Source organism: Xenopus laevis, chromosome 3S, assembly GCF_017654675.1.
Source record: "Xenopus laevis strain J_2021 chromosome 3S, Xenopus_laevis_v10.1, whole genome shotgun sequence".
NCBI lineage: Eukaryota > Metazoa > Chordata > Amphibia > Anura > Pipidae > Xenopus > Xenopus laevis.
The window spans coordinates 61578779-61587257 of NC_054376.1; the positions used below are offsets into that span (position 1 = coordinate 61578779).

An 8479-nucleotide genomic window follows, 5' to 3' on the forward strand; every position below is an offset into this window, starting at 1 on the left:
GCATTTCCTTTTCATGCAGTAACGCTGCAGCTGTGTGTCTGCCAGCTTCCTGGATGTTTGTGAGTGACTGCTCTACCGTGGCTGCTGCAATAACTTCATACACCCCGGTCCCCGGCCCTGTGTGCTAGTCCACACTGCCCCTAAAAAGGTGAATTTTGTGTCTTAAAGGGTCCTGACTGTGCTGCACTTGCAAGTTTTAGCTTAGACTTGCGAAAGGGGGTGCTATCTGGTTGCTAGGGTCCAAATTACCATAGCAACCATGAACTGATTTGAATAAGAGACTGAAATATGAATAGGCCTGAATAGAAAGATGAAAAATAAAAAGTAGCAATAAGTAGCCCTACCAAGCATTTATATTTTAGATGGGGTCGCAGACCCCATGGAGCTTTGGCTCCCTTGCTCTCCACCTGTAGTTTTTAATCATGTGAAGAGAAGTGATTCACATTAATCAGCATCTCCCTGTAGCTGCACTAACCGTTACAGTTTCCACCTGTGTGCAGCCAAGTGCAACTGAGAATGGGGGGGGAGCTCTTTGATTTCTGATGGCAGCCTTGGTGTCCTTACACTCTCAGCTGTGTCACCGAGTCATCTGTGGTAAGCAGGGGTTTCCCCTTTATTTTTTTATGGCAGTTTCCACTCAAAGTTTAAAAAAAAGTAAACATACAAAAAAAGTAAACAGAATCCATTACGTGCTGGTGTATTTATAGATATGCTTCAATAATACACAAAAGCCATGAATATCCTGTAAATTATATCCTTATAAACGGTGAGTTCTGATGTCGTCAGTTATAAACAGTGAGTTCTGATGTCATTTCGGTCACATGACTCACTGAAACGTGTGTATTATAATAAATAAAGTACCCCCAGTTGCAAAATATTAGGATATTAAAAGTTACCTCGGAGTTCCATGACCTGGATAAAATCACTTGGCCTTCGGCCTTGTGTTTTTATATGGTCATGAAACTCCTCGGTAACTTGCAAGAGGGGGTACTTTATTCACTATATATATATATATATATATATATATATATATATATATATATATATAATATATCTCCCAGCTGTCCTGCTTTTCATGGAACATCCTTCTATACCAGATTATTGGTGGAATATGCCGCTTTTCCTCTTCTTTAATTGCCGGCTTGTTTTGAACTTTGACACTTCCAGCCACCTTGTTATGGAGAATGCTGACTAGTTAGGGCTCTTACAGATGAGCGTTTTTACCTGCGCTCCCCTGACGCAACATGCTGCATTTTTCCTGTGTTCGGCGCCTACATGCGCCTGTGTGAGTACAGCACCATTGGAAAAAATGTAATGCGTCTATCCCTGCGCTCCCCTGCGGCTGAACGCAGAAAAACGGAACGCAGGGGAGCGCAGGTAAAAACGCTCATCTGTAAGAGCCCTTCGAGTCTTTATTGCCATGCAGCACTCCATTCAGTCACAGCTGATTTATTATGAGAACATAGGTATTATGCCTACATACTACTGGGCCCTTTATCAAGCCTTATGATGGCAACATAAAGACTTTACAGTACAATGGCCAGTGCCTAGAAACAGCAGGTCGTATGTCAATATGTAGTCACATGATGTAACATTAATAAGGTTCAGTATCAATAAAATTTGTGGGGAAAAAATGTGGAATGCATATATTCATAATGGTCAATTTTCAGGAACTCAGCTAGTTAAGTCCATCCATAACAAGCTAGATCTGGACAATACTGAAGTCATTTCTGGTTAGTGTATTAATAAATTATGGTTGAATTAATTATTGAGTATTGTACACTTCTGCAGCAAAATGTTAAGGACTTTATAAATCACCAAGCATAACTTATGACTATTGTGGAACTAAGCAAGTAATGTTAAAGTAGAACTTCACCAAAGCATTATGGGCGGCAGATTTTTTTTTGTCACTCTATGTGAATTTCAAATATTGGGAAGTATGTATACAACTAGATAAAGTAACACAATGACATGATACTGTAACCTTTTCAACACACCTTCGGTCTGTGTTACACTCTATGTGCGGCGCTGGGTAAGACTGGGCACCTGGTACTTACTTAGTTACTAGTTCAGTGCCTCCACCTAGTGGGATCCGGGAATGCAACTTCGGGCGGGCCACTAGGAAACAGTAATAATTCATACACAGTAGTCGGTAAACTAAATAACTTTTTATCTAAAAGTATATACAAGCAGCACTCCTAACAAGGATAAGTGACAGGGATTAATGCTACATTCTGTATTAGCATTCACACATTACAATCTTGTTGCCAAGGAGCTATTTGTTACGACAGAATTATCAATCAGGACATGCATTTTTTAAAGGACAAATTAAACCTTCCAATGTTGACACAAAATGCGATTAAATCCAATTATCATTCAATAAATATATATTATTCAGTGTACAGAGTATTAATTAATAAATATACTTAAAGTGACAGTGCTAGTGTTTATGACTATAAGCACATTGTGACATATTTGTGACATATAATTAAAGTGACATTCAAAAAATATCCTCATAATGTGAATTCCCCTTGACAAAGGCTAAGTGCTGAAACGTTGGGGTATTCCCATCCTTGGCAAGCGTATCTGTTTCTCGTGGTGTTTTCCTTTTTGCCTTGAAATACTTTGCTGGGTGGTATGTATATCTTTGCTTATACTGGTGTACATGTACTATACTGAATGGCATACTGAATGTTTTTGATGTATGTTTTACTATTTGAAATATAAAGAATTTTTTCCTCCTACGGTTGTCTGTAAAAAAAATTTCTTTTGAGTGTGCATGCCCACTACATTTTCTATAAAATATAAATAAATGTCAGACAATGGTTTTTAAAGTTGTTTTTGTAAAATATTTCTTAGTCTTGACATACAATTGCTATTTCCTTGTTGACAATGTATAAATAAGATTTTTGATGCCGAAGTAACAATGACTTGGTTCTGTAAGGGAAGGCATGCCTGTGTTTTGTATGTGTTGGTGACTGTGTTTTCTAAAGCCTTTGACATTCACAACCTTTTTCTCATATGTTGCCGTCAGATTCCCAGAATCACTTCTGATAAGAACTGTATGTTTATTCATGGAGCCAGTAGTTTCCATAATAATGACAGTTGAAATGTAAGAATGCAAGCTACAAAATATACAAAATTGTAGACATGTACAATACCCTGCAAAAGTATCCAACCACAGTTGGCTGTGCACCACCTTGAATTAAACTAAAGGTCTCTAACTGTATCTCTTGACAGGAGGACACCTGCCAATTGCCTCCATCAACCAGAAGCATTCTGATTATTATTATTTTTTTTTTTTTTTTTTCTCAAATGTTTTTATTAGTTTTTCCAAAATACAAGTAAAAGAAATTAAAACAAAATCATGACCAAAAAAGTAAATAAGATAACAATGTTTTTGTCAAGGGTAGAACAAAGGAGTAGAAGGCAAGAGCTATAATCAGCATTCCGTGCCGTTGTCAAGTGACCAGGAAAGAATGGACCAGGGAAATATCCTGCTATCTATATGAGGTGAAGAACGACCCAGCATGTCATTAACTACTAACAGTAGGGAGAAGTATGAAAAGGTTCGTACTCACAGAGTGCCTGTCAATATTCGATTAAGGGAATGGCTCCTGGGGGGTCCCGTTGAATTTGAGTGTTGTAGATCACCTCTATTCATCAGCTGTTGTTCCGCCTCACAGACAAGATCGGTCCCCAGCAGCAGCTCCCTTTCATACCATGTAGTATATTGAAAAGTTTGAATGGTCAGTAGTTTAGTATGCGGTGGGAGTGCGTTAATATGCGTCAGCCAGGTATCGAAAAATGTGTCCGTATGGCTTTCCTTATTCGTTAAGGTTTCTATCCAATCTAAGTGAAATATGTATTGCAGTTTCTGAAGTACCAAGGACATTGGTGGAGGAAGGTGGGACAACCAGGTATGTAAAACGGCTTTCCTGGCCGCTGCTGCCAGCCTTTCAGCCAGAGCCCGTTCTGGTTTGGAGATATATGAGGTAGGCTCCAGTTTGCTAAAGATGGCCCAAGTAGCGTGAATGTTTAGAGTTTTCCCCGACAGGTTTTCCCAGTAACTGGCGACTTCCCTCCAGAACTGTTGCATGAGTGGGCATGACCAGAGGCAGTGTATTATATCGGCTCTCGAATCCCCGCATTTCAAACAACTATCTGGGACCGCCGTGCCAATATGGAATCTCTTCAAAGGAGTCAAATAGGTATGATGCAATATTTGTAGGGACATTTCTTGGTATGTGCTAGCCGGTAGTAGTTTCATCAGTCGGGCGTGATAACGGAGGATATCTACATTATCTGAATGTGGGAGAACTGTTTTCCATCTCGTAAAGCTTATGGTGGTGATGTCTACTTCGATGGTTGTCCTGATTAGATTGTAAATATGTGCAGTTGATCTAATTGTGTCATGTTTTGGCCATATCAAGTCAATTGGGTTGGTCTTGTCTACATCTGTTAATTTAGCTAATTGAGTCGCGATGAAGTGTGTAAGTTGTAATAATGAGAATAGATGAGGTTGTAAAAATGGGTATGTTTGGACCAGGGTCGCAACTGGTTGAATTGTGTTGGTAATCGTAATCACATCCTTCATGTTTTTTAGACCTTTCGTCTGCCATGATTTAAAAGGAATACTGTTTAGGCCTGGGGGGAACGCTTTGTTATTTAGCCAAGTAAGATTTATCGAATTAAAGGGGGAAAGGTTAGCTTTTTTGCGGATGGAGTGCCAGGTTCTGTATGTGTGAATAAATAAAGGATTAGCCTGTGTATCTTTGGGGATTTCCTGAAGTGGCGTATGCAAAAGCGAGTTAAGTGAATTCCCCTCTGTTAAAGTTTCGTCGAAAAGGGCCGTGGTATATATGTTTCTATGGTGGAGCCAATCTCCCGCGTATCTAAGAAGAGCTGCGTCGTTATATTCCATTACGTTTGGAAGATTGAGTCCACCATCCTGCTTTTGTAGGTGGAGGGTTGCGACTCTTATTCTTGGACGTTTGTTGTTCCAGATAAAGGTTCTGAAAATGCGTTGCAGTCGCTTGTTGTCTGTGGAGGATATGCGATATGGTAACATTTGTAATTTGTAAAGTAATTTGGGGAAAATCACCATTTTAATAAAGTGAATTCTACCAGAGAATGTAAGATTTGTATTTATCCATTTGCGGGTGTCTTGTTCAATTTGATCTATGGTAAATCTAATGTTGGATTTATACATATCTGTGTGATGTTGTGTCAATCGGATTCCGAGAAATTTTATATGCGTTGTAGCTTTCTGAAAGGGAAATGGGTTCGCCCAATCTGATGGGGAGGTGTGTTGCAGACGTAGGGCTTCAGATTTCCCTAGATTGATTTTAAATCCCGCTATGGTTCCGAAAGTCTCTATTTTGTGTAGGATTGCGGGGAGTTCTGTTCGAGGTTTGTTTAGAAAAAGGAGGATGTCATCTGCATATGCTACTAGTTTCACTTGTTGCGTGCCAACTCGGATACCTGCAAAGGTGTCATCGTTAAGTAAATGATGTAGTAAAGGATCCAAAGCAAGATTAAAAAGTAGCGGTGAAAGAGGACATCCTTGTCTCGTGCCTCTCTGTATCAAAAATCTAGGGGAGTTCAGTCCGTTAGCGGTAACATGGGTATAGGAATGCGAGTATAGGGTCCTAAATAAGTTGAGCATCTGTATACCAAAGTGTTGAAATTTAAGTAGTCTTTTTATGTGAGTATGCGTTATTCTGTCAAAGGCTTTATCAGCGTCCAAGTTAATTAGTATACCGTGTTTTCTTTTCTCCAGATTACATTGATACAGGGTAGCTATTGCCGTCTGGAGAGCCTGGACCGGGTAACGTCCCTTGAGGAACCCCACCTGGTGAGCGGTAAGTATATGTGGGAGAACGAGTTGTAACCTGTCTGCCATAATTTTGGTTAACAATTTCAGGTCTTGATTTAGAAGAGAAATCGGTCTGTAGGAGGAGGGGAGGGTGGGGTCCTTCCCCTCTTTTGGAATTAATATAATTCTCGCCTCATTCGCTTCACACCACAAGGGAAAGCCCTGTAGAACATTATTAAAAAGTGTGGTGAGCAGTGGGACGAGTTCCGAGAGAAGGATTTTGTAATATTCTGCGCTTAAGCCATCGGGGCCAGGGGATTTCCCATTCTTCAAATGTTTTATTGTTGATGTTAATTCTTGTTCTGTAATAGGTGCGTCTAAGACCTCCCTGTCCTGCACTGAAAGTTTGGATAAGTGGGCATTACGTAAGAAAGAGAGGCCTTCTTCTGGATGATCCTGATTCTCTTCGTAAAAGCGCTTAAAATATGTCTCAAGTTCAGCTACAATGGCTTCAGTGTCCCGAGCCCAACCCTCCTCCGTTTTTAATTTCTTAATGAAGTGTTGCGCCGTATGGGGTTTGGTTATTCTGGCAAGGAGTCTCCCCGATTTATTCCCCCACCTGTAAAACTTATTTTTCATATGAGAAATTTTGTACTGGGCGCTGTCATGTAATAAAGTATTAAACAAAGCCTTTGTGTCCATGTATTTTATTTTATCTGCTTCAGAGTTTGTGAGTTTGAATGTCTTGTAACGTTTTGTGAGTTCCTTTTGCAGGGAGGTGTATTTATCATGAAAAGTTTTTTTCTGTCGTATTATATAGGCTGTAATGTGCCCCCTCAGAACAGGTTTGGAAGCTGCCCACAGTAAGTTCCGGTCATCCCAGTGTTGCATATTATCATCTAGATAGTTAGCCCATTGTTGCTTAAGGTAATTTTGGAAGTCCGTGTTATTATTCAGGTAGGAGGGAAAGCGCCAGTTATATGAGGTAGCCTTAGAAACAAGTTGTTTCAAAGTCAGGGAAATTGGTGCGTGATCAGTTACACATATGTTGCCAATTGTAGAGGTCAAAATGTTAGCTAGCTGAGAGCCAGCAAGAAAAAAGTAATCTAACCTGGAATGTAGTCTATGTGCCCCAGAGTAAAATGTATAGTCTTTGGTGTCGGGGTGCGTGAACCTGTAGGTATCATGTAGGCTCAGAAACTCACATAGTGTGTGCAATGGAGTGATCCTTCTGATCGGGTATCTAGATGCTGTGTCCGATCTGTCCATGAAGCGGTCCCACACTGTGTTCATGTCGCCACCAATTATGAGGTTTGCGGGTCCCCAGGAGTCAATCCTTTGCATTAGTTCTGTAAAGAAAAAATTGTTGTCATCATTCGGAGCATATACATTCACCACAGTATATTTAGCATCCGGTGTTTCTATATCTATAATCAAATACCGGCCATTTTTATCGCTATGTGTTTTTGTCACTGAACCATGCAAAGATTTGTTTAATAGGATCGCCACACCTCTAGACTTGGTGTTGCACGATGCCGTGATTTGTTCCTGTATCCAGGAATCTTTTAACACCGTTGTGTCAGTGTTTTTCCAATGGGTTTCTTGTAATAAAACAATATGGGCATGTTCTTTTTTTAAAAAGTCTAGGATTTTTCGTCTCTTAACCGGGGTGTTTAAACCATCCACATTCCATGAAAGTAGCTTAAGATGTTTGGGCTGAGCAGCAGGAGGTAAGCTTTGTGTGGGGTCACCCATTGTGACAATATTAACCTATTCCCGCTTTGGGAGTCGTGAGGGTGGACAATTGTAACCTGGGGATGAACGCTCTGTCCCAGCGAGCAGATGTCATCCCGAGACAGCCGGTACTACAGCTGCAAAAAAGGGGTGTGTGTAGTTCTACCTTGGTCACTTGACAAAATAAAAACAATAAAACTATATACAATAGCAAAAGAAAATTTCTTTGTTCAGCAATATCAACCATTTGTTGCATGATACAGCCTTACTGGGTATAAAAGATCAAAAGAAAATAGGCAACAGAGAGCAAAAGTTCAACTAAGTATTCTAGCAGTAGTATGGTAGACAAGCTAGAGAACAGAAAGGAGGGAAAGCGCAGAGACATGCATAGAATCAAGAAAATTCAGTGTCCTGCAGAAAATTTAACAAACTTATGATTATTATTATTTATGACTCATCTTAGCATTCATCTTCAGGTCAGTGATCAAATCACACATCTGCCTGTGAGTCTGGTCAGTCACAGTGGTCTTTGGCTCCTAAATAAGCAAATAATTTTGAAACCAGTTGAATTAAGAGTAGAGTATCAGTATCTTTTACACACCAGCACCTTTAGCTTAAGCTGTTCCCAGAAGACAATTAAACCATAATTTGTTATATCTGTGACTGTATTTGACTTGCAAATATCCATGTTTCCCTAAAATTTGCAAGTGATGTAAAAGGAAACATTATTCATTAAGCACAGGTGAGCTAGCTGTGTCTTAAACATGGAAACTATGATGCTTTCTGATTGTAACACCAATAAGCTTTGCATATTTGTGTTTAAAATATCCTTAATCTTCTTATCTCATACTCAGTAAAGTCCCAGTACTGAAATAAATATTTGTTTTTTATTTTTTCCCTTTTAACGTCTCTTTTATTAGTTTCTAG

General features: G+C 39.7%; 1 long non-coding RNA gene across 1 annotated transcript; it reads left to right on the plus strand.

Annotated features, from left to right (window-relative positions):
- Positions 1-60: 60 nt before the first annotated feature.
- Positions 61-6506, plus strand: LOC121402171. Its single transcript, XR_005966650.1, has 4 exons — positions 61-148; positions 3409-3569; positions 5783-5864; positions 6190-6506. It is a non-coding gene; the product is annotated as an uncharacterized LOC121402171 (long non-coding RNA).
- Positions 6507-8479: the final 1973 nt, after the last annotated feature.